This window comes from Tachyglossus aculeatus, chromosome 16, assembly GCF_015852505.1.
Source record: "Tachyglossus aculeatus isolate mTacAcu1 chromosome 16, mTacAcu1.pri, whole genome shotgun sequence".
NCBI lineage: Eukaryota > Metazoa > Chordata > Mammalia > Monotremata > Tachyglossidae > Tachyglossus > Tachyglossus aculeatus.
Window position 1 is genome coordinate 39,603,849 of NC_052081.1, and position 27,617 is coordinate 39,631,465.

Consider the following 27,617-nt stretch of genomic DNA (forward strand, 5'->3'; position numbering starts at 1 on the left):
TAAATGTGATTGATTGATCAATGCAAACCACTGTACTAAGCACTTGGGAGAGTACAATACAACAATAAACAGACACATTCCCTGCCCACAACAAACTCACAGTCTAGAGGTGGAGAGACAGACATTACAGTATAACAGAGTTGGTAGACATGTTCCCTTCCCACAACAAGCTGACAGTCTAGAGTGGGAGACACGTTAATATGAATAAATAAATTATGAACATGGACCTCAGTACTGTGGGGCTGAGGGAGGGGTGACTAAAGGGAGCAAACGAGGGTGACGCAGAAGGGAGTGAGAAAATGAGGGCTCTCGGAGGAGCTGTGACAGCAGTAAGGCTTTGAAGGTGGGGAGAGAAATTGTCTGTCGGATATGAAGAGTGAGGGCATTCCAGGCCAGATCCCGCCTAACATACATGGCTGTCTTGTGCCTCTGAGGAGCCTTTCTTAGGGATGGGTCAGCCATTTGGTTTCCACCTCAGGGCAACCAAATGGCTAGATCCAGCCCCAGTTGTGGGAGGACCCATCAGCCGGCGTTTCTCCCGGTAGCCCTCCCGGCTGCAGATCCGCTGTTCCCTGCGTCTTTGGGAGTGGAAATCCAGGTGTTGGCTACTTCAGCCGGAAAGATGGAGCTTGCAAATTAAAAGTGGAATGCTAATCTTGGAGTGTCCTTGTTTGTTCCTTTTAAAACTTTGCAGAATGGACAGTTAATCAATTATTTGAAATGATGACTCCTGCACTGCTCACATATTAACTGGCAACACTCTCAGTGAAGCCCATGCCTCTGAAAGCCACTAGACGATCTTAGCGGAGCATTGTAGAGTGGCCAGTAATTGGATTCCTTAAGCTGTGGCTGCCCGACTGTAATACACTGGAGCCGTTTATGTTCATTTATATTGTAATCAAACCAGGAATCAGAAATCCACAGACAGAAGTTTGCAGTCAGTTGATGGGACATTTTTTTTTTTTTAATCAGGGGCAGAAATGAAAGAATAAGCATTTTTAGTCATACATCTCCCCGGGTAGGACTTGAACGTGGCTCAACGCGGGGAAAAGTTTTCTGAACACATACCCTCTGGTTACTTATAATGGGTTGGCATTTTGCTGAATATCAGAGGGTCAGTGATTTTCATCAAAGTCCCTGCTCCGGAAACACAGATTTATTTTTGTCAAGAGGAAAATGCATTTTTCTTCCAGAAGGAAAAGTTGGGTTTTGGTTAAGGCTCCATTTATTTAGCTAGTTGGTGGGATTTGTTAAGCTCTTACTGTGTTCCAAGCGTTGTTCTAAGCTTGGGGCTGATAGAAGATAAGCAAGTTTACTTCCTGAAGAAGTCTTTGCTGCTTTTCTCTGCCTGCAACCAGAACATCCTTTAGTTGGCTGTTGTTTTGGTCTGTACAAGGAAATAGTAAATCAGTGATAATTTGGCCACATGCGGTATTTTCCAGTGTACTGCCTCCTAGTATTACTAAAACGGTCCTCAATAGGAATGTCCCCTCACTCTGCACAATTCATCCTCCTTGAGAACTAGTTAAGTGGTGTGGGTTTGGGCCTAATGGTTAAGTGTTGTGTTGGGTGGACTTTGTGGTATTCACGTTTTGTGTTGGAATCCTGAGCAGGCTTGAAGTTTTAATTGCAGTTGGACTGTCTCCAGAAATACCCTGATCTGATCTGAAATGTATTCAGTGCAACTGGATGGGCTTTCTCACAGGAAAAAGTTTTTTTGCAAAAGTTCAGAGTCTGCACTGACTGCACACAGTCTGATTCTGCACACAGCCCTCCTCCCCCACACCCCTGGACTGTAAACTCGTTGTCAGTAGGGAATGCGTCTGTCTATTGTTGTACTGTACTCTCCCAAGTGCTTAATACAGTGCTCTGCACACAGTAAGCGCTCAATAAATATAACTGACTGATTGAATGAATAAATACACTGATACAAAGTTAGCCATAATTGATTTATATTAACGTCTGACTCCCCCTCTGGACTGTAAGCTCGTTGTGGGCAGGGAATCTGTTATACTGTTGTGTCGTACTCTCCCAAACATTTAGTACAGTACTCTGCAAACAGTAAGTGCTCAATAAAAATGATTGATTGCACTGTACTGGGTGGATGGTGCATACATTTTTTATTTAACAAAATCAGTCAATCAGTTAATCCATGGCATTTATTACATGCTTGGGAAGATACAACAGATACAATCCTCCCCCTCCGCCAATGCCCCAACTTGCTCCCTTAGCTTTACCCCTCCTCCCCACCCCACAGCACTTTTGTATATATGTTCATGTCTAAAATTCTATTTATTTTCATTAATGCCTGTTTACTTGTCTTGATGGGTATATAGCTATAATTCTATTGATTTATATTGATACTATTGATGCGTATTTACTTATTTAGATATCTGTCTCCCCCACTTCTAGACTGTAAGGCCGTCGTGAGCAGGGATTGTCTCTATTGCTGAACTGTACTTTCCAAGCGCTTAATACAGTATTCTACACACAGTAAGCACTCAATAAATATGATTGAATGAATGAATGAATGAATACCCCGTTTTCAACAATCTTACATGCTAACCGGGAAGATAGACATTAAAATAAATGGCAGGTAGAAGAAAACAAAGTATAAAAATGCGTACTAGATTGTAAGATTCCCTCTGAGGGTCGCACCTGGAGAGTTTCCAGTACTTTCCCAGTCTAGGCTATGGGATGAAGAGTCAAATCCATTCCTAGCTTGGGCAGTGGCTAGCGAGTGGATGGCAATTTGCCAAAAGTCAAAACTCACCCATGCTGGGCAGCCGTGGCCTGGGAAAACTCGAATTTACTGAGCGGAAGGCGGCAATGGTAAGCCACTTCTGTATTTTTAACAGGAAAACTCTATAGATGCACTAGCAGAACGATTGTGGATGGAGAGCGGGGCGTTCTGGGAGAGATGTGTCTGTGATGTCGCTATGGTTCGGAAACGACTGGAGGGCAGAAGACGAGACAAGATTGTAAGCTCCTTGAGGGCAGGGAATGTGTCTACCAACTCTGTTGTGTTGTACTCTACCAAATGCATAATACAGTGCTCTGCACACAGTAAATGTTCAATCGATCATTGTTTATGGTATTTGTTACTATGTGCCAGGCACTGTACTAAGGGCTGGGGTAGATACAAGATAATTAGATTGGACACAGTCCGTGTCCCACATGGGGCTCGTAGTCTTAATCCCCATTTTCCAGATGAGATAACTGCAGCACGGAGGAGCTAAGTGACTCACCTCGTGTCACCCAGCCGACAAGCGGCGGAGCCGAGATTAGAACCCAGTTCATCCTGGCTCCCAAGCCCCTGCTCCATCTAGTAGGCCACGCTACTTCTGGTCCCTAGATGGATATTTCCGCTGAGGGCGTAAATGAGTGAACCGAGCCCGGTGGCATCCCTTCCCTGCTCTAGAGGCAGATGCCACTCTGGACCCGATCTGGGGAAGATTAAAAAATAAAAATTAAAAAAAAATTAAGTAAATTCATTTGAGCCCCTCGGCGGGCTGCCCGGGAGCAGTGGCGGCCGGGCTGTTTGTCTCAGCTCAATGCATATTCCCTTATCAAGTATCCTCTTAAGGAGCCCGGCGCTGATTACACACAGGCCGGGTGCGACAGGGACCGAGGGGGACTGGATGGCAGATGTGTGTTGCTCCAAGCCCTGTCAGGGAGGAATGATTAATGAACAGCAGCACCAGCTGAGGCTAACCTTTGGAGAGCTGAGCAGGACATCTGCAGAACTGTCAGCGCTCTGACAAGGACAGAGCTGAACAACCAATTATTCTGCCATCACTAAGGTGGGCTGTCAGTTTAATCCCAGCCATTCACTTAGGCAAGGACAGGGAAATTTCTCCTTTACATAGCACCACTACACGGCGACCTTAACCGTTTCAGCGCTGCTTGGCCAGCAGGACGGGGCAGGGGGCTTCTCCCTCTCCGTCCAGCCGGGCGCTGTAGGGAATGATGATGATGGTGATCGCATTTGTTAAGCACTTACTATGTGCAAAGCACTATTCTAAGCACTGGGGAGGATACAAGGTGATCAGGTTGTCCCACGTGGGGCTCACAGTCTTCATCCCCATTTTGCAGATGAGGGAACTGAGGCACAGAGAAGTGAAGTGACTTGCCAAAGTCACACAGCTGACGATAGGCAGAGCCGAGATTTGAACCCATGACCTCTGACTCTCGAGTCCATGCTCTTTACATGAGCCTCGGTGGCTAGCCCGGGCGACGGGGTCTGGGATCTTGGGGCCGGGAAGGGAACTCATTTGAGATTCCCGGTTGTTTCTCAGCAGGGAATGGACTAACTGAGAAATTGGGCAGATTCCACTTTCCCCACCCCAACTTGCAACTCTGCTCCAACCCTTATCGGCGAAAGTCCTCCTTTTGGCCGTGGCCAGTGATAATCGAGACACAGCGTAGTAGAATGGATAGGGCACAGGCCTGGGGGGAGTTAGAGGGACCTGGGTTCTAATCCTGGCTTCGCACACGTGTCTACTCTGTGACCCTGGGCAAATCACTTCTCTCAGTTGTCTGTAAAATGGGGATTAAGAGCATGAGCCCTATGTGGGACAGGGACTACGTCCAACCTGATTACCTTGTATCTACGCCAGTCCTTAGGATGGTGCTTGGCACACAGTAAGCGCTTAACAAGAAATATTATTATTAGTATTAACTTACCTTGGCTCCTGGAGTGAACACAGAGGGGAGACCTGGGGAAGAGGATAGATACTTTGCACATAGTAAGCGCTTAGTAAATGCCATTATTATTATTATTACAAGGCAGCATAGTATATGGAAAGAGCATAGGACTGAGAGTCAGAAACAGAAATGTTCTGGGCCCGTCAACCCCCTCCTCAAAAATCTCCAGTGGTTGCCTATCAATCTCTCTTTCAAGCAAAAATTCCTCACTTGTCTTCACAGCTCTTCATCACCTCGCCCCCTCCTACCTCACTTCCCTTCTCTCCTTCTGTATCCCAGCCCGCACACTCCGCTCCTCTGCCGTTAACCTCCTCGCTGTGCCTTGTTCTCGCCTGTCCCGCTATCGACCCCTGGCCCATGTCCTACCTCTGGCCTGGAATGCCCTCCCTTCTCTAATTTGCCAATCACACATCCCCCCTTCAAAGCCCTACTTAAGACTCACCACCTCCAAGAGGCCTTCCCAGACTAAGCCCCCTTTTTCCCCAGCTCCCCTTCCCCTCCCCATCGCTCCGACTTGCTCCCTTTGCTCTACTCCCCTCCCCACAGCACTTACATAAATATATACATGTCTATAATTCTATTTATTTACATTAATGCCTGTTTACTGTTTTGATGTGCTGATATCTATAATTCTATTTATATTGATGCTATTGACGCCTGTTTACTTGCTTTGATGTCTGTCTCCTCCCTTCTGGACTGTAAGCCTGTTGTGAACAGGATTGTCTCTATTGCTGAATTGTACTTTCCAAGCGCTTAGTACAGTGCTCTGCACACAGTAAGTGCTCAAATGTGATTGAATAAATGAAGCCCTACCTCCTTCCCCTCCCCACAGCGCGTGTATACCTATTTGTGCAGATTTATTACTCTATTACTTGTACATATTTACTATTTATTTTGTTAATGATGTGCATATAGCTTTAATTCTATTTGCTCTGACGATTTTGACACCCGTCTCCATGTTTTGTTTTGTTGTCTGTCTCCCCCTTCTAGACTGTGAGCCCATTATTGGGTAGGGACCGTCTCTATATGTTGCCAACTTGGACTTCCCAGGCGCTTAGTACAGTGCTCTGCACACAGTAAGTGCTCAAATACGATTGAATAAATGAAGTCAGAAGACTCGAGTTCTGATCGTGGCTCTGCCCCTGGTCTGTTGGACGATCTTGGGAAAGTCACTTAGCCTCTCTGTGCCACATTTTCCTCATCTGTAAAGTGGGAGTAAGATACCTGCTCTCCCTACCTCTTAGTTAGTGAGTCCCAGGTGGCACCAGGATTACGTCCAACCTGATTATCCTGTTACCAGCACTTGTCATAGTGCTTGGCACCTAGCGATCACTTCATAAATACCATAATTACTTAACCGAGTGGGGCAGCTTAATTTCCAGAGAGTCTCAGAGAGGAATAGGCTGAGCTGTCCCAGTTACCGGGTTTCTCTTCTCCAGCTCTTTCCCAACTTCTCCTTAGAGGCTCAATGAATTGAAAACAGAAATAATGTTAGGCTTAAAGAATTGCTTAAATGTTAAAAAAAAATCCTAGCTGTCTCTCCAGCAAATTAGTTGATGCTCCTTTTACCAGCCCCTTCAGCCTTGAATATGCATACACACACTCCATCTCTTTCTGTCTCACACATCCACACACCTACACACACACACACACACACACACACATAAATAAATCAAAGAACATAATAATCCCTGAAATTTACTTGAACTTGACTTTGCAAAGTGCTTTCTTATTAATTATTTCATTTGTCCTTATCACATTCCGTTGAGAGGAGGGAAAACTGAGGCAGCGAGAAGTAAAGCAACTTGCCCAGCATTGCACAACGAATCAGGGCAGTGCAAGGATTAGAATCCAGGACTTCTGATTCTCAGCCTGGGGCATTTCCACTAGACCACACTGCCTTGGTAAGGCTCTGCTGGGATGGTTTTGGGTCTTAGGTTGAGAACCAGCACATATATAGTGGAGACAAAAGGAAATGTTCCAGGAGTGGACTTCATTTGCTATTGAGTGTCAAGCCACTCCCCTAAACCTCTTGGGTCCATTTTACTGCTTCAAACTATGGGTGTCACTTGAAGTCTTAGAGAGCCACGAATAATAATACTAATTGGAATTTGTTAAGTGTTTACTATGTGCTAAGCACTGGGGTAGATATACGATAATCAGGTTGGACCCAATCCCTGTCCCACACGGTGGGTACAGTCGAAGGCGGAAGGAAGACAGACACTTAATCCCCATTTTACAGATGAGGAAACTGAGTAACAGAGAAGCTAGGTGACTTTCTCGAGGTCACACAGCAGACAAGCGGCAGACCCAAGACCTCTAGCACCCAGGCCCGTGCTCTTTCCACTAGGCCTCGCTAATGCAAAGTGTTTCGTTGCTGACAAATCTAAACAGAACCGAAAATCGTAAGCCCGATGCCACTGATCTTTCTAAACAGAATGATATTTTGAACCAAAATTTTGTATTTCCAACATGGTTGGCTAAGTCCTAGAGTCTCCCTGGCCCGTTTTGGATCCATTCTGCCGTGAAGGAATTGAAGGAGTTGCTCTGAAATAATATGTTTGGGAAAGTGCTCAAGTCTGCTGACTTGGATGACTGAAATAACGAGGGGGCAGTTGCCTTGGACAAAAAGCTTTCATCGAGAAAGTCTTAGGCTCAAAAGGGGAAGGCCACAGCTACAGTTCTGGGCTTTGAGTGGACAATGGAAACCAATTTAGGGAGGAAAAGTTTTCCTTGAATAAATTATCATTATGTTTACTTATATTGTTATTATTACTAATATATGTTGAGTATCTACTCTGAGATAGTATGATGCACTTAACAAATACCATTAAAAAAGCCCAAAACAAACAAAAAAGTGGCTCTGGAGGCAGGGTGGGGACCTGGAGTTCCCTCTTAGAGACACTCTCTAGCTTGTCCACATTTCTGCAAACTTTTTGTGTGTCCTCATGATACCATAACCTCCCGGTTACAGAACCTACATAACATAATGGATGGTCTGCACTCCTGAGTCGGCCAGGGTTGAACCCATGTGTTGAGTTTCTTTCACACTAGCGGTGATGGTTTGCACTGAACCATCCACGCTCCCTGGCCTGTGCTCCGTGGCGCACATCGGTGGGGAGAATAGAGACAGTCTGTGGACACGGAATGAGATACCTCTGAGATCCCAGTAGCAACAGTTACCTCAGTGTCAGGTACTCAGAGTGGCTTTGTAGGGGCCTGGGAAGACTTTTCCTGCAAATAACAAGAGGGGGAAAAAAACCCAAATCAAATAATAACCGCAGCAATGACAACAAAATGACAACAGCGCTTAGAACAGTGCTTTGCACATAAGTGCTTAATAAATGCTATCATTATTATTATTAACAAAAGATAACATTGTCCTCTGCATAACTAGACAGACCAGAGCCAGAAAACAGGAGGAACAACCAAATGGGGCAAATTCAGGCAAGGACGGTTGTCTCAAGGAACACCTACAGCAAGATCGTACATATATAAATACATACTAGCTGCTGAATACATATATTAGAATACAAACCTAGATTACTCTATGTACTCACCTGCTATATTTCATAACTATTCATTAGAGTAACTCTTCCTCATCACATCCCCGAAGTATTCCCAAGAGTTATTAAGTGCCCTCAATAACAGGAAATCCCTGAGCAAGGGTGAAAAATTAACCCTGGAGGGGGTACATTTTGAAAAATATTTTCTGCAATTGGCTTCTGAATTGTTACGTAGGCATTTAGTCCCAGCTGCCAAATGCCTCTGAGAAGACCGTGGCTCTGTTTTTTGGGGGTTTTTTGCCCCCAGACGATCTTAATCTTTGGCCCTCAGAAGCATGAGAAAACCCTCAGAATTGTGTTTTCTCTGCCTTCCTGAAGAACAGTAGTTAAACAGAGCGAGCAGAATCACACGTTGAAGAATAGGTCCTCCTGGAAAATGTCCAAGGACAAGTAAGTGGGAGTCGCTCCTGGGTATTTGGAAGGAAAATTTGAATGGCTTCCGTACCTATGTGCTGCTGTCAATGAGAAAAGAGCCAAAGCCGAGGTGTACCTGTGATTACCCAAGGTAGCGGTTTCTGTGGCTTTGTTAGAGTAAAGAGTGAAGGCTGTTTCCAGGGAAAAAGAGCAGTATTGCCCAGTGGAAAAAGCATAGGCCTGGGTGTCAGAGGACCTGTAACACCTCTGCTTGTTGCCTGTTGTGTGACCTTGGGCAAGTCACTTTAACTTCTCTGTACCTCAGTTACCTCATCTTCAAAATGGGGATTAAGACTGTGAGCCCTGTGCGGGACAGAGGTGGTGTCCAACTCAATTATCTTGTATCTACCCCAGTGCTTAGAACAGTTCCTGGCGCATAGTAAGTACTTAACAAATGCCATTTTTTAAAAAAAACCTACACCCAATACCCCTGTTCTTTTGGCCTACTGTATCCAAATGAGTGCTGGGATTTAGGGGAACTTTATTCTGAAGAAGAGGAACAGAGAGGAGAGTAGACTGCCTCCTGGAACTGACTGAGAAATCGATAGATCAATCCATCCGTGGTATAGAGAAGCAGCATGGCTCAGTGGAAAGAGCACGGGCTTTGGAATCAGAGGTCGTGGGTTCAAATCCTGGATCCACCACATGTCTGCTGCGTGACCTTGGGCAAGACACCCAACTTCTCTGAGCCTCAGTTACCTCATCTGTAAAATGGAGATTAAGTCTGAGCGCCACGTGGGACAACCTGATCACCTTGTATCCCCCCAGCACTTAGAACAGTGCTTTGCACATAGTAAGTGCTTAATAAATGCTATCATTATTATTATTATTTATTGAGCATTTATTTATTGTGTGCAGAGCACTGTACTAAACGCTTGGGGAAAGTACAGTGCAAGAGAGTTGGCTGACCCGACCCCAGCCCACAGGCAGCTTACAGATCTGCAGGAGGAGACAGACATTAAAATAAACTAAACGTCACTTAGGAGTTTAATCTGAGACGATCATTCAGTCATTACATTATTTTAGGGCAAACGAACTATTGGGTCACGTGAATTGTCCAGACCAAGAACTTGTTGTGGTGAAAAATGGAGATAAGATGATTGTATTCACGTCTAGGTTGCCACCTCTGTTCATGCAACAGGGACACAGTGTTCAGTGCTTACTTTCATCCTATTTAGTTGACCTTTGACCAGCATCCTCAAGGAGCAGCAGAAAAGCCGGGGAAGGAGCCAGCTTCAGAAAACTTTCTTGTCCACCAACTCTCTTGTATTGTACTCTTCTAAGCGTTTAGTACAGTGTTCTCAACCCAGCATCTCATTGAAGGACTGCAGGGAAGCTGGCCTCTTCTGAGCCTCTCACTGTCCCTCCTGCCTCTCCTCCCTAAATTCCTTTCAGCTCCTCCTCCCACCCACCTCCCCACCACTGTAGCTCCTGTCACCATTTTGGCAACACTCTACTTCCCCACGTGCAGTTTGTTTTACCATGGCTTTTTTCACCACCACAACTCTCTCCTTTCCCCGTTGCCTCCCATCTTGTCCGATTGTCTCTCTCATCCTCTCCTGCTCTTCCACCATGGCTCCTTCAGTGCCATTGTGACTCGTACCCCACATTCTGTCCCATCCCTCCACCAGCTGCTCTCTCCCTCCACCATTTCCAATCCATGATCTCCCAAATCCCTACTGTCACCCATATTTGTCTGGGGCACCGGCTAACTTGATAACTGAAGCTTCTACAACATCGTTCTGCACAGAAAAGTCCAAGGGTGACTGATTCCTCCTTGGATCAAGCAGAAATTTCTAATCATTGGTTTTGAGGCACTCATATCTTAACCATTCACTCTCTTCTCCCATTGTGCCCCAGCTAGCAATCTTCGTGGCGCTGAAGCTAATTTGCTCCCTATGCCTTGTGCTCGTCTGTTCCGCCGCTAAACCTCTTACACACGTCCTCCCCCTTAAAATCTATCAGACCACAACACTCCCCATCATCAAAGCCTTTTTGAAATGATAGCTCCTATAGGAGGCTTTCTCCAATTAATTTATTATCTCCCCAGGTTACATTCCCTAAATTCTACGCTCCCATCCCTTCTGCTCCTCCTCAGCACTTATGTACACATCTTACATACTTTATTATTTAAGCAATAACTCACCTATAGACCCTTTTCTCCCTTTTTTCTCCTGTCTATAATTTATTTTAGTGTCCGTCTCTCATGCTAGATTGTAATTATAGTAACAATTATTGTAATAGCTGTGGTATTTGTTTAACATTTATTATGTGCCAAACACTGTACTGGGCACTGGAGTAGATACAAGTTAATCAGGTCAGACACAGTTCCTGTCCCACATTGGGCTCACAGTCTAAGGGGAGAGAGAATGGATATTTCATCTCCATTTTATAGTCCTGTAGACTGTAAGCCCGTTGTGGACAGGAAGCATGTCTCCCAACACTGTTGTACTCTCCCAAATGCTTAGTACAGTGCTCTGCACACAGTAAGCACTTAATATGATTGATTGATCAATTGATTTGATGGAGGAGGAAACTGAAGCACAGAGAAGTTGTGACATGCCCAAAGTCACACAGCAGGCAAGTGGCAGGGCCAGGTTTAGAAGCCAGAGATTGCAAATTCCTTCTGCACGGGGATCATATTTCCTAGCTCTTTTATGCCCTTCCAAGGGCTTAGTACTGAGCTCTTCACACATTAGGCGTTCAATAAATATTACGGATGGATTGATTGATGTTCTCCCAGGACCCAGGGTTTTCTCATTCTCTAAAAATGGTGTCTCCTATCCACTGCTATGTCTTGTTTGAGAGTTAACTGAATCAGGACTACAGGGTGGGTGGGACATATTAGGAATTTATGGGTTTGAGAGGAAAAAAAACAAACCTTTTTATTCTTGCCTTGATTCTTACTTCTGGATTTTATTTTATTTTTTATTTTGGTGGGTAAAAGTGAAAGGTAGTTTGTCAGGCAGGAAACTGTCATTTTGTCGGCATAATATCTCTCCAAAAACTGATAAATTCTCACATGGACTTGAATTCATGAAAATTCATGATTTTGCCTTGTGGGTGCACTGTCACTGTGTTAGCTACAAAGAGTTTTGTTTGAAAATGGGTGAAAATTTTGCCTGAGTGAGGACTTGTGAAAATAGCTATTTGCATCGAGGAGCCATTCATCCCTAAATTTCCCACTTTGAAGGGAACAATCAAGTTTGCCGGTTTGATTTGGGAGCCTTGACAGCTCGGGAAGTCAGGGTGACTTCGGAGACCGTGCGGTAGGTTGTGAGTCACAAATAACGAGGTCTGGGAGCTTCTGGAAAGAGTGAACCACATGTGCCTCCACAATATTAGGGAATCAGCGTAGCCTAGCAGACAGAGCATGGGCCAGCGAGTCAGACTCCACTGTTTGCTGTGTGACCTTGGACAAGTCAATTCACTTCCCCGTGCCTTAGTTCCCTCACCTGTAAAATGGGGATTAAGACTGTGAGCTCCATGTGGGACAGGGACTGTGTCCAACCTGATTAGCTTATATATACCCCAGTGCTTAGTACACTGCCTGGCACATAGTAAGCACTTAACAAATACCATTAAAAAAGCCCAATATATATTATACCCTCCTTCAAGGGGGACAGAGGGAAATGGACAAGCTCCTTTGTGGGGAAAATTGACTTAAATCTGAGTAATCAAATAAGAAGAAACACCTAAACTCCTCTACAGATTGTTTGCAGCCCTCTTTTCCCTGTCAGGAGGAGATTAATATGGAAGGTAGCTTTGGTCTCGCTAATAAATATTCCCGGGGCGTGCCTTTGGAGAGATTTGATCCCAATCTGGAGCTCCTCAGTGTGAACTGTAGGGACCTGGGTCAGCACAAGGTAATCAATTTAAACTTCAGGTGATAAGAAATAAACTTCCTAACAGTCTTAATGGGAAAACCCCCCCTACAAACTCCACAAAGCCTGAGCCTTACCCTGGGCTTCTTTTTGTTGTTCAGCTTTTGGGCCAGTGGTATTTTTAACAGAAAAGCAGCAGCTGTACCCCTACCCTAAATCCTTGAGGGGGAATCAATCAATCAATCAGTCATATTCATTGAGTGCTTACTGTGTGCAGAGCACTGTACTAAGCGCTTGGGAAGTACAAGTTGGCAACATATAGAGACGGTCCCTACCCAATAGTGGGCTCACAGTCTAGAAGGGGGAGACAGAGAACAAAACCTAACATATTAACAAAATAAAATAAATAGAATAGATATGTACAAGTAAAATAGAGTAATAAATATGTACAATCATATATATATATATCTCATACATATCATATATATATATATATATATATATATATATATATATAGGTATATATATACATATAGGAAGTCCCCACAGCTTCTGGAGGAGGGTGGGTAGAGCTATGTCAGTGCCACTTATTCTGTCTTCCAAAGCCTGGTAGTGGAAGGCGACACGTTTCTGTGCCTCCGCCCTTGTCCGAGCCCTTCAGACAAGTGCAGGGTGAGCAGGGTAAGTTTGTCGTGGGCAGGGAATGTGTCTGTTTATTGTATTGTACTCTCCTAAGTGTTTAGTACAGTGCTTCACACACAGTTTTGTCCAGTCTTACGCCATCGAGTCGCTCAGACCCATAACGACACCACGGACATAACTCTCCCAGAATGCCCACTCTCCATCTGCAATCGTTCTGGTAGGGTATCTGTAGAGTTTTCTTGGGAAAAATACAGAGAGGGTTTACCATGGCCGCCTTCACGCAGTAATCTTGAATCTCCTCCCTCGATTCTCCCATGCCTCTGCTGCCCAGCACGTGTGAGTTTTGACTTGTAGCAAATTGCCTTCCACTGGCTAGCCACTGCCCAAGCTAAGAATGGAATGGGTAGGCCTCTGCTTGGCTCTCCTTCCCTTAGCCGAGACTGGAAGAGTACTGGAAACTCTCCAGGTGTGACCCTGAGAGGGGCCACATGCAGTAAGCACTCATTAAATACAACTGAATGAATGAATGCTCCTGTTAGTTTGGTTAAGAGACCCCAACTTATGATGATGACATTTATTAAGTGCTTACTATGTGCAAAGCACTGTTCTACGCACAGGGGAGATTACAAGGTGATCAGGTTGTCTCATGGGGGGGCTCACAGTCTTAATCCCCATTTTACAGATGAAGAAACTGAGGCACAGAGAAGTTAAGTGACTTGCCCAAAGTCACACAGCTGACAGTTGGCGGAGCCGGGTTTTGAACCCCTGACCTCTGACTCCAAAGCCCGGGCTCTTTCCACTGAGCCACGCTGCTTCTCATGGATCCACTTATGGCAGTGGATCACTTCCGCCACCTCTTTATGAAGGGAGTCTGCCACCTTAGTAAGGGGTTCAGCCACCTCCATCTTAGAAAGGGGGTAGTGTGATTGCCATCTAGCAATCTTGGTCAGTCAATTAATGATACAATTAATATATATCTATTATACATAGCTATAATTCTGTTTATTCTGACGGTTTTGACACCTGTCTACATATTTTGTTTTATTGCTGTCTCCCCCTTCTAGACTGTGAGCCCGTTGTTGGGTAGGGACCGTCTCTAAATGTTGCCGACTTGTACTTCCCAAGCGCTTAGTATAGTGCTCTGCACGCACTCAGTAAAGCGCTCAGTAAATACGATTGAATGAATGAATGATATTTATTGAGAGCTTGTTGTGTACAGAGCACTCCATGAAGAACTTGGGAGACTACAATCACTAGAGTTAGTAGACATGATTCCTGTCCTCAAGGGGCTTCCAATCTATTGGAGGAACTTACAATGTAATGGCCTGGGGCCCTGCCATCTATATAACGGGCTGAGGCACTACCATAATTTTTAATGGCATTTGCTAAGCACTTACTAGGTGGCAGAGACTGTACTTTCCCTCTGTTTCCTGACCTTCCCCTTCTCCCCCAAGCCCCCAATCTCTTTCTCCATCTCCTTTTTCCCCCTTTCCTCTTTCCATCTCCCCTTCCCCTTTTTTCCCTTCCTCCCCCCCACTCTCTTTTCTCTCACAGCAGCTTATGCAGGAGCTAAATTAATCTCCAGCTCAAAGGCATGAACACACATGGATCTGGAGACAGGCATGGGTCTGAGAGAAAGCCACCTTCCTGTGATTCAAGGACTCATTTTCTCTCAATGAGCTAGCGTCCCGCCTCGCTAATATCTGTTTACCCAAGCACAGCTCAGGGCTGCTCTAAAGGTCATTTTCCTTTCCCCAAGAGTGGCAGCATGGGCATCACAGGGCACCAGAGTGACCCACTCCTCCCTCTATAGCCAGGCCCTAGCCACCCCCTCGCCCAAATGACCCCTGAACCACTAGGCAGGCCCTCTCATGGCCCCAGGTGCCTTTTATAAATGGCTACTATCACAGTCAACTATTCTTCAGTGAATTGTGCCTGGGAGAATCCAACAGAGTTGGTAGACATGATCATAGTCCTTCAAGGAGCTTTTTTCTTTTCGGTATTTGTTAAGCACTTACTAAGTGCCAAGCACTGTACTAAGCACTAGGGTAGATACAAGATAAGCAGGTTGGACATAGTCCTTGTCCCACATGGAACTCACAGCTTTAATCCCCATTTTACAGATGAGGTAACAGGGGCACAGAGAAGGGAAGTGACTTGACCAGGGTCACATAACAGACAAGTGATGGAGCCAGGATTAGAACCCAGGTCCTTTGACTTTCAGATCCGTACTCTTTCCACTAGGCAATACCACTTCCAGAGAGCTTACAATGTTCCCCAGCCTAGAAGGATGTATCAACACTTACAACAGTGATAATAATAATAATGATTATGATATTTGTTAAGAGCTTTCTATGTGCCAAGGTGAAATCAGTCAATAGTATTTATCGAGTGCTTACCGTGTGCAGCGCATTGCACTGTTGCACTGAGTGCTTGGAGGAATACAACACTTAAAAGATGCCACCCTTGCCCTCCAGCAGCTTATCTCCTTCCTCAAGAGAGTTATAGTTCCCATGAAGAATGAATGTAGGATGAGTTTGTGTAGGTAGGGTGGGATGAGTAGATGAGACTTTGGACCCGTCAATCAGTCAATCAAGCAAATATATTTATTGAGCACTTAATGTGTGCAGAGCACTGTACTGACTGCTTGGGAGAGTAGTGTAGCACAATGGAAAGAGCACGGGCTTTGGGGTCAGAGGTTCAAATCCCGGCTCCACCAATGGTCAATTGTGTGACTTTGGGCAAGTCACTTAACTTGTCTGTGCCTAAATTACCTCATCTGGAAAATGGGGATTAAGACTGTGAGCCCCCCGTGGGACAACCTGATCATCTTGTAACCTTCTCAGCGCTTAGAACAGTGCTTTGCACATAGTAAGCGCTTAATAAATGCCATCATTATTATTCTTTGGGTCTCAGCTTCCTCATCTGTAAAATGGGGATTAAATATCTGTTTCCCTCCCCTTTACACTCTGAGCCCAATGTGGGACAGGGACTGTGTCTGTTCTGATTAGCAGAGAGTTTGGTCTCTAGTAAGTGCTTAAGAAATACCACGCTTTGAGAACATACTTAAAGCTACTACCCTCAACTCTCCCAAAACAACTAGTGTATTAATGGGGTGAAAATCAGCCCCCAGGTAAGGAATCCTAGTGGAGTTTTAGATTCACAGATGAATCCTGCCTTTTACTCAGAAAAATATTATGAAATTGAGAAGCTCTATCTTTGATGGAGTCTCCTGGGAGCAGAGCATGTGATGAACAGACCTTCCGCTGTGGAAGAGATGGGTGAGGAGGTTAAGTAAATTTTCTTTGTGTAGTTCCCATTAAACTTCAATCAGAGTTACAGAAAGAAATTTCCTTTAGGCTTCTGCGAATACAGGTATTGGTTTGACTTTAATAAAAGTCATAACTGATCTCTCTGAGGTCTCTTGTGAAATGAGCTCAGCAAAAATTCAGGCAGGTCCTTAGAGAAGGAGAGTGCCCACTTAAACATCGCATTATCCTAATAATCCCATTCTGGAGCAGCCGTCCCATTATTTTAAAGGTCTTCATTTGCAAATTGTGATATTTGAAAGTTTTCTTTTTACATTATCGCAGAAAGTGGACTGAATATTGCGAAAGAAATATCACCTATTTACCGAATCTCCCTATCTCTCGGTGTTAAGGCCAGCTCGTGGGATGATTCAAATAATGCCCACCAAACCGGTTATATCCTGATCCAGTCAAGTGACCAGTTACCCTGTACTGATGCTCAAAGCCGAGTCAATTTTAATGAGATTTACTACGGTTGGGGTGGAGGAGTCCTTCAGTATTTAATCATGGACTTGGTCCTGGATTGAGTCATGGGATTATAGGAAGAGAGTTACATTTCCCTGAGTGATAATAGAACAATGGTATTTTCCATTAATCTATTTTTCCTTTACAAATTCTAACCAATAATCCTAAGGAGAATCACTGGGATCGGTTATCAGGTCAGTCAGTCATATTTATTGAGCGCTTACAGTGTGTAGAGTGCTGTATGAAGCACTTAAGGTCTCTGGCAACTTGGCACTGATGCATGATAATTTAGAGAGATTCCCGTTGCAGATACTGATGAGTGTCATCCCTAGGAAGCTGTGGTTTTATAACCAATCAATCGTATATTGAGTGCTTACTGTATGCAGAGCACTGTGACCAAGATTCTTTATTTAAAGCATAGATGAGGGACACCGATATTGTGTTAAGATTTTAGAGAGCACCACAAATGCCCAGTTCATTCCCCTTTCGCTACTTCCCCATGGAGGTGTCTTGGGCCTTGACAGGAAGATGATGAGTAGGGAGGAGAAAAAGCAGCTAGCCACCAGCAGTGATATTGACTCCTCAGCTAAGTAAGGGACTGGACTAAAGCTCTTCTGTCATCTGACAAAAGCCTGTTGGAATTGATTGGACCCCAGTGCTTAGAACGTTGCTTGACACATAATAAGAGCTTAACAAAAACCATCATAGTAATGATAAAAACAAGATAATCAGATTAGACATAGTCTTCGTCCCTCATGGGGCTCTCAGTCTAGGAGTAGGGAAAGCGTATAGTTTACCCCCATTTTACAGATGAGGAAACATGACCAGAGAGTTGAAGTAAATTGCCTAAAGGTCACCCAATTAGTAAGTGATAGAATAGAGGCTTAGAGGCCAGGTTTCCTGATTCCCAGACTCATATGTTTTTTTCACTTGTCCAGACTCCCAAAGACATTTAGGGGTTTTGGGGGCCCGTCAAACACTCCAAGACCCCTGGGAGTGTGGAGCAGCGTAAGAACACAGACAGGGTCAGAAGGGAATCTTGGTTGTGCCCAAACTGGTCTTGGTGTGAGCATCTCCTCAGGAAGGAAGCAATTCCAAAGCCCCTCCCACAGAACTCCCCAATCCTGGGATAGAGGGAATGCCAAACCAGGCCTCTGGATGGGGTTGGGGGAAGGGGAGTCTTCCAAGCAGAAGCCAAGCCAAGGGGCCGCTGAGGGCACTCCCATTCATTCAATCATTCAGTCGTATTTATTGAGTGCTTACTGTGTGCAAAGCACTGCACTAAGTGCTTGGGAGAGTACACTATAACAAAAAACAGATGCTTTCCCTTCCTACAACAAGCTACAGTCTCCCTACCCACCTTGCACTCCTCCCCTATAGAACTGGACAGGAAACAGACCAGCTGAAAGCAAGACTTTCCTATCTTAAACCAGACTAGTAGCCACCGTAGCTAAGCCTATCCTGCCCAGAATCTCAGGCGCTGCAGTTCCCGTTCTGCCAGAAACCCTCTCCAGCAGTGATCCGCAGCCTGGTGGAGACTTAACCTCTGGCCTCCAGCCCACGGCTCTCCCAGGGGTGGGGAGGGGACTCTCCGACCCCCCGGGGAGCGAGGGGAGCAGAAGGGCCTCATCCCCCTTACACCTTGGCTTTATGAAAATGCAAGTCAATCACGAGGCCTCCGATTGATCTAGTCTTGCTGATTGCCACTTGCTCGTGACGAGTAACAATTTTAGGCCCCTGGGAGGAGTGAAGAGGGCTGATTTTGTTCCCTTTATTGCTTTGGGAGAGAGCCTGATTGTGTGGGCCAGGAAATGTTTAGTGCTGGTGTGGAGGTCACCAAGGCCTTCCCTTTTAAGAGCACTGAATGCCTTGCATATATTATCTCATTATCCAGCGAAAAGGTCCCCTGGAGCCAGGTGGGGAAGTGGAGCTACCTGGATGGGGCCTCGGAGTCCGTACTTCTTATATCGAAGACCTTTTCCAAGGTTGGGGGGACCCCGAGGGGTTTGAGATCTCGGAAAAGCCCCTGAGGGGAGCGGTCTCTTAGCAGGAGCGAGACACTCTCCAACTTCAGAGCTGCTCCAACTGAGTCTGCTTTCATGTACCAGAATAAGAAGGGGAAAAAAAAATCCCCACACTTGGTTTCTTTGTGTTACAAGAACAATTTATGCTGATTATAAAAGGCACTTTGGTCAAACTTTACAAATCTTTTTACAGAAATAATCTACTTCTACATTGAAAACGCCTGTGGCCAGGGCTTTTAAGTAATGTTAATCGCTGGTCAATTATACTCCAGTGAAGCAGTTTGGCTGCAGCGCTTTTGTGGGAAAGACTCATTATATTGGTAATATTTCCAGGTTTATTGTGCCACGCTTTTCTTGTCGACGCACTGGGGTTTTGGGGAGTGATGAGGGGGCCTATATTGTGTCTTTTCCAAGCCTTGGCTTGCATTGCTGGAGCAGAGTAAGATGGACACAGATTTGGGGCTTGGTGCTTCTCATTTCATTGGGATATTCAGTAGCAGTGATATTTGTTAAGTGCTTATTATTCATTCATTCAATCATATTTATTGAGCGCTTACTGTTTACAGAGAACTGTACTAAGCGCTTGGGAAGTACAAGTCGGCAACATATAGAGATGGTCCCTACCCGACAACCGACTCACAGTCTAGAAGTTATTATGCACCAAGAAAGAAGCAGTGATAATAATAATAATAATGATAATTATGGCATTTGTTAAACACTTACTCTGTGCCAGACACTGTTCTAAGCACTGGGGTAGATACAGGAAAGTTGGAGTGGTCATAGTCTGCCCCACATAGGGCTCATAGTTTTAATCCCCATTTTACAGCTAGGGGAAGTAAAGTGACTTGCCCAAGGTTACACAGCAGACGAGTGGCTAGAGTCAGGATTAGAACCCATGTCCTTTTGACACCCAGGCCCGTGCTCTATCCAAATGATAGAGCCAAGGTCTGGTGTCTAATCCTGGCTCTACCACTTTTTTTTGTGATATTTGTTAAGTGTTGACTTCATTCTAAGCACTGGGGTACACACAAGCTAATCAGGTTGGACATAGCCCACATGGGACAGGGACTGTGCCTCAGTTTCCTCACCTTTAAAAGTTTTATTAAATACCTGTTCTCCCTCTCCCATAGATAGTATACCTACCCCACCACTTAAGACAACACTTGACACCTAGTAAGCACTTTACAAGTATTGCAATTATTTTTGATTATTAGGTTTCCTTTCCTGAATGGCCAGTGGTGAGACTCTTCTCCTCTTCTTCCTGGCTGAATCCAGGAAGATCAGTGCTCCTAAAGGGGGAAAAGAAATCATCAAGGTCAAGAACAGCTCACCAGATTCACAAAGTGTCACCTTCTCTCACCCCTGCCCCCCTCTCACACCCATATCATCATCATCAATGGTATTTATTGAGTGCTTACTATGTGCAGAGCACTGTACTAAGCACTTGGGGGAGTACAATACAACAGATTTGGCAGATACATTCCCTGCCCTCAACAAGCTTACAGTCTAGAGAGGAAACACATATGAATGTGAATAATTAATAATTTAAAGATATGTACATATAAATGTTGAGGGTGGGGGGAACTATCAAGTGCCCAAAGGTCACAGATCCGATTGCAATTCCAAAATCCTTTAAGGTGTCCGAAGTTCCAGGACCCCAAGGCTGATGGGGGAATTGGCTACCAGGGCACAGTTCTCAAAAATTATTGTGGCAATGGGGGAGAAACAGCATAGGGACACAGATGGAAAGGGACTCCTAAATTCCATGAAGGCAGGGATCATGTTTACCAACTCTATTATATTGTACTCTCCCAAGCACTTAGGACAGTGCTCTGTGCATATAAGTGCTCAATAAATAACTCTGACTGAGAAGGAAGGGAGAAAAAGAGGAAAGAGATGGGAATAAGGCAGAGGAAGAATCAGAGAGAGAAAAGGAGAGGTTGAAGGGGAAAGGGAGAAAGCAAAATGGGGAAGTAAATGATTAGGGCGTGACAAGCTAGAATCTACATTTTCTCAACTTCCTCCTCCTACACTCTTGCTCCCATTCTCCTCTTCCAATCCTCCTCCTCCCACCCTGTCTTCCTCCTCCTCCTGTCCTCCTCTTCTTCTTCTTCCTCCTCCTCTCATCCTCCTCTTCTTTCTCCTCTTCCCACCGTGGGCACTGCCAGCACCACCAATGCCCCTATCACGGAGCAGCGTCAGTCTGACCCAGCAGAACCGGCCCACCCCAGGTCAAAACATGTCTAGCCTGGGTGGCCGGGGTCTTTTTCTGAGTGTGCCCACTCTTCTGTTTTTTGTTTGTTGCGGAATGGGAGCTTTGCTTCTCCCAATCTTCTGAATCATCCACTTGGTGGGCAGAAGGCCCTGAATCACCAGGGATGTGAGGAGTAACTAGTGAATGGTCCGTGAGACCCTTTGAAATCCAGAGCCCCGGTCCGTGCCAAGTCTTTCTGTTAGATATACGTGGCAGTCCTGGGGCACATCGATGGCCTTGCCAATGAGAGTGGGAGACCGTGTCCGCTCACTGACAGGAGCTTGGCACCGGTCCCGGTCTCCTCCGAGATCCCTTCACATGGGCCCGGAAGAAGTGGCTGAGAATATTTCATGGCAGGAAAGGGACTGAGCCTTTTGGCTGCCCTCGTCTCGATGGGGAACCTGGGAGGCAAATAGCATTTGATCAGGGAGCCGGGAAGAATCCCAGGCACCTGTCTGCTGACCCCAGCTGTGCCCAGGCTACAGCCGTACATTATGTTACACTACAGGCATTGTGTAATGTAACACAAGGGTGTCATCAGAACACCTACACATACGCTGTTTGCGAGAATTTTCAGGGCCTGTATCACTACATCATCACTGAGCGTATCACTGGGGGAGCCCTAAACCCCTTCCTTGCTGCAGAGTTAGCCTGAGTCATCTCTCAGGATCGGAACTACATATCGGTTCCACAGTGCGGCCACCCAAACTACCCTTGCCTCAACCCAGGTTCCACAGGCCAATTGGTCCTTCATCTGCTGTTTCTCTGGGGGCTGTCCCTGGCCCTGGAAGAGGCAGGACTTCCCAAGGGGTGCGGGCTCCAACCTAGGGCCGGCTCTTTCTGAATCAGATCTTAAGTCGGACTTCCAGATGGTGCCACAGAAAAAAATCTCTAGGCCGGGGAAGCGTTTTTATCAGGCTGCCAAACGTTCCACTGACCTTCCCACATTTGCCACTGTCTTAACAAAGACGCATCTAATAGCAGAACTAAATGATTACCTGAAGAGATTCAACTCCAGGGTTATGGGAAACAGAGCACAGAAGTGACAGCATTTAGGGAACGTCTGGCTACTAAATATTCGGGTTGGACTACCAAGTCAGGGAAATGTAAAAAAGTGGCATGGACATCTCCTTTCCAGCAGAGGGTGCCGGGCAACCAGCTGGTCCTGGTTCTTTTTTTTCACCAGAGAAGGCCCTCTTGAAAAATAGCCCATCAATGAAGTCCAGGATTTAGGGGCTTCAACCCCTCTTAGGCCGTGTCCTTGTTCATTTTAGGCCCCTTTATCTGCTCAGACTCTCTGCCCGCTTTGCCAACTGGGGTAAGTGTAGCAGTTGGCATGGAAGAGCTGGCCCCTTGCTTACTTTCAGCTCTGGATGACTTTGCTGAATACCCTATTTTCCCATTTGGGGTAGTTGTGAAAGGATGCTTAAGGACCCTCCCTCCCCCTTCAGTGTCAGCTCTGCCGCTTGGCAGCTGGGTGACTTCGGTCAAGTCGCTTAACTTCTAGTTACCTCATCTGTAAAATGGGGATTAAGACTGTTGAGCCCTGCTGTGGGACAACCTGATCACCTTGTATCCTCCCCAGTGCTTAGAACAGTGCTTTGCACATAGTAAGCGCTTAACAAATGCCATCATTATTATTATTAGTCAAGACCCAGCGGTGGATTGTTAAAAAAAATCTACTGAAGTCATGGGAGATGGTGAAGGAGAAAGGGAGTGTGTTAGACTTCATACAGCTCTGACTCATGCTGGTGAATTATCACAAGAAAGATTGGTTTTTTTAATTCTTTTTGGTGGCTTTTTGAATAGGAATGGAGAGCACATGTAAAATCCTTTTGTGAAAAAAATGAAGTCTTTAAGGCACACTAATTTATACATAAAGAACCTAAGTGGAAATTGTGAGGAAAAAATACAAATTCAATATATTTGAATCTGTTTCCTTGGGGAGAAAAGTCACCCTGACTTTCCCCACAGCTCCACTTCCCCATGGCAAGGAAGGAGCGGTTTCAGGAATACTTAAAGGTCTGGTCCCTTCTCCTTCGTCCTTCTGCCACACCTCAAAAGCGACCCTATTTGGGTGAGCTTCAAGTAGGCCAGGAGCAAGGAGTAGAGGAGGATGGCAGGATGGAATCAAGGGGAGGGATGGAGAGAGTAAGAAAAAGGTGGGGGAGAGACAGTAGAGAGAGGAAGGAAGGAAGAAGGAAAGGAAGGGATGGAGTGAGGTGGGGAGGGAGAGACAAATAAAGGGACAAAGGGAAATATGGAGGGACAGAGAAAAAGAAAAAGAGTCAGAGAAAAAAGAGGGTTCACAACAAGGGGGACACCCAAATGGCCAGTGAGAGTGGGGGTGAGGCAGATGCCCTGGATCTTCATGCACCTCAGTCAGACTTTGATGATGAAAATTCTTTTAATTTCTTAATTTTCAGTTTTGGCCTGTATCTCTGCCGTCCCTTCTCTTGGCGGTTCCCTGTATTCTTTCATATGAGTTCAATATACTTCACAAATAAGGTCACTAATGAAAGAGCCACTAAAGTGAAAAACAATAGCAAATCCAGAATAAAAATAATGCAACATAACCTGAGGTTGCACTTCCTAATTCCTTTTTAGAGTCCATAATGATTTGGGAGTTGTAGTAGCATTTGTTAAGCGCTTACTATGTGCAAAGCACTGTTCTAAGCATTGGGGGGATACAAGGTGATCAGGTTGTCCCACGTGGGGCTCACAGTCTTAATCTCTATTTTACAGATAAGGTAACTGAGGCACAGAGAAGTTAAGTAAGTTGCCCGAGGTCACACAGCAGACATGTGGCGGAGTCAGGATTAGAACCCATGACCTTTGACTCCCAATGATAGCAGGGTGGCCTTTTTCTCTTTTATTTAATTCAAGCTAATACTGGAATGGTCTTCCCTCAGCCCTTTGAGCTTCTGGGGTGACCAACTGCCTCCGCTAGCCCCTGCCCACTTGATCCTCTCAACTCCCAATCATTTCGGTCTACCCACTCTGCATGCCCTGAGACCCCTGTCCACTGTTCTCTCCTTCCACTCTCCCACAATTTTTAATGATATTTGTTAAGTGTTTACTATGTGCCAGGCATTGTACTTAGTGCTGGGATAGATACAGGCATATTAGGTTGGACACAGTCCAGTCCCACATGGGGCTCACAATCTTAATCCACATTTTACAGATGCACAGAGAAGTGAAGTGATTTGCCCAAGGTCACACAGCAGACAAATGGTAGAGCCGGGATTAGAACCCAGGTCCTTCTGATTCAGCCCGTGCTCTATCCTCTAGGCCACGCTGCTTACCACATTCTCCTCTTACCCCATAGTTACCTGTCAGAGGAGTAAATTTTACTGCTCTAAGGAGTCTCAGAAGTTCATTCATTCATTCAATCGTGTTTATTGAGCGCTTACTGTTTGCAGAGCACTGTACTAAGCGCTTGGGAAGTACAAGTCGGCAATATAAAGAGACGCTTAGCCTAGGGGAAGAGCATGGACCCGGTAATCAGAAGACCTGATTCTAAGCAGCGTGGCTCAGTGGAAAGAGCATGAGCTTGGGAGTCAGAGGTCATGGGTTCAAATCCCGGCTCTGCCAATTGTCAGCTGCGTGACTTTGGGCAAGTCACTTCACTTCTCTGTGCCTCAGTTACCTCATCTGTAAAATGGGGATTAAGACTGTGAGCCCCACGTGGGACAACCTGATCACCTTGTATCCTCCCCAGCTCTTAGAACAGTGCCTTGCACGTAGTAAGCGCTTAACAAATTCCATTATTATTATTATTATTAATCCCAACTCTGCCACTTTCCCACTGTGTGACCTTGGGAAAGTCATATAACTTCTGTGCACCTCAGTTCCCTCATGAAGATTCAATAACTGTTCTCCCTGCTGATTCCCAGGTGGGGCAGAGATTGTGTCCACTCTATCTTGAGTCTACCGCAGTGCTTAGTAAAGTACTTGGTTCAAAGACAAACAAATACCATTGTTTTTGGTAACATATTATATGTAATGTATATTATATATAATATTATATAATTATATTATAATTATAATATACTTAACTCCTTTCCTATGGAGCTAGCCCCATCCCAACCCCACGCCTGCTCTGCTCACCCCCATCACCAGCTTTGGCTCATCTCCCCAGTGTGGCCCCCCAAACCCCACTTTCATGGGGCAAGTTGCTGCAGGAAAGGGGGTCGATACAAGTTAATTGGGACAGACACAGTCCCTGTCCCACATGGGGCTCACATTCTTATCCCCATTTTACAGATGAGGTAACTGAGGCCCATAGAAGTTCAGTGACTTGCCCAAGGTCACACAGCTGACATATGGCAGAGCCAGGATTAGAACCCAGGTCCTTCTACCTCCCGGGCCCATGCTCTTATCCACTAATAATAATAATAATAAAGATGGCATTAAGTGCTTACTATGTGCAAAGCACTTTTCTAAGCGCTGGGGAGGTTACAAGGTGATCAGGTTGTCCCACATGGGCACAGTCTTAATCCCCATTTTACAGGTGAGGTAACTGAGGCCCAGAGAAGTTAAACGGCTTGCCCCAAGTCACACAGCTGACAAGTGGCGGAGCCGGGATTTGAACCCATGACCTCTGACTCCAAAGCCCGTGCTCTTTCCACTGAGCCACGCTGCTTCTCTAATTGGATCTCCCAACCCAATTTGCTTGTATCTACTCCAGAGTTTAGTACAGTGCCTGGCATGTAGGAAGCACTTAATAAATCTCACAGTTATTATTATTAATATGATTATTAAAAGACATGTTAAGTGGATCTTCTTTCACTACTAATAGGAATGAATTAGCTTTGAGCTGCTTTGGAGGCTTTACATTTTGGGGTTCTAGCCTGTTATGTTTTATAATTGACAAATCTCACAAGTATTATTGTTATTATTACTAATTCATTCATTCAATTGTATTCATTCATTCAATCACATTGAGCGCTTACTGTGTGCAGAGCACTGTACTAAGCGACTGGGGAGTACAAGCTGGCAACGTAAAGGAACGGTCCCTACCCAACAACGGGCTCACAGTCTAGAAGGGGGAGACAGACAATTTATTGAGCGTTTACTGCGTGCAGGGCACTGTACTAAGCACCCCATTTTACAGATAAGGAAGCTGAGGCACAGAGAAGTGAAGGGAATTGCCCACGGTCACACGGCAGGCGAGCAGTAGAGCTGGACTTAGAACTCGGATCCTGATTCATTCATTCATTTATTCAATCGTATTTATTGAGCGCTTACTGTGTGCAGAGCACTGTACTAAGCGCTTGGGAAGTACAAGTTGGCAACTTATAGAGACGGTTCCTACCCAACAGTGGGCTCACAGTCTAGAAGGAGGAGACAGACAACAACCAGGCCTACGCTTTATCTACTGGGCCATGCTGCTTCTAATTTTCTAAAGTGGAGATCGAACTGCAGCCAGTTTGAGAAGCAGCGACTTTCACCTAGTGGATGCGGAACCTTTCCCTTGCTCCTGACAGGGCAACCTGCATCCCTGTACCCACCTCCTTGTTCACTGCGCTGGTGGGAATTTCCACCGGCATCGGCACCTGCCGGAGTAAGGAATCAGTCTGAGATCCCACGTTCAGACATTTTGTGCAATGGCAGATGAATCAGTCAGATCTCTAGGCTGACAGAAAGGGAGCCGGGGAGGGGAGGAGATGTGAGCCGATCTTCTCGTGATGGGCGGGCCCCAAATAGTCACAAATTTGTCCCCCTAGATGGTGAAGTTTCAGTGCCAAGCCGCCAGCGTTCTCCCTTTCTCCAACTTCCTGTTGCTCCTTTGAAGACGAGCAGAAGCCGGCTCACCGTGGGGCTGCGCGTCCCAGCTCATCTGTCCTGCCTTCTTCCCCAAGAGCAGAGATGGAGAACCACCACATGAAACAAAATAATTAATTACCCAACATAATGACACCATTTAGCCTTAAATTTTCACAACTACAACAAGGATTAACTAAATATGTGATGCATCACTAGGCCATTTAACAGAGCATCATAACTCTTTCTTTTCACCATAAATTTTAACCCGGAATTGTTTTTGTAATGCTAATTGCCTTATCTTCATAAATTCTACAGTCTTACATAATTTAACCAGTATTGTAACAGGATTTCCCAAGAATAAAAAAGCAGGTGCCGTCAATGGTAATTTGAATAAGAAAAGACATGTTAAGTGGTTCTTCTCTCACTACTAATAGAAATTAATTAGCTTTGAGCTGCTTTGGAGGCTTTACATTTTTGGGCTGTAACCTGTTATGTTTTATAATTATATGGAAAGCAGGTCTGATTTGATCACATTATTTAGTGACTGAGAGAGCTCTGCTTGGAAGGCAAAGGTTACAAAATCGAATGCCAGCTCGACGTGGAGACAGAAAATTCCCAGCGTAACATCCTAAACTCTTCCAAAG

General features: G+C 45.4%; 1 non-coding gene across 1 annotated transcript; it reads right to left on the bottom strand.

Annotated features, from left to right (window-relative positions):
* Positions 1-13,499: 13,499 nt before the first annotated feature.
* LOC119938854 lies at positions 13,500-13,637 on the bottom strand. The gene has a single exon (XR_005454552.1). It is a non-coding gene; the product is annotated as a small nucleolar RNA SNORA7 (small nucleolar RNA).
* Between the last annotated feature and the right edge of the window lie 13,980 nt (positions 13,638-27,617).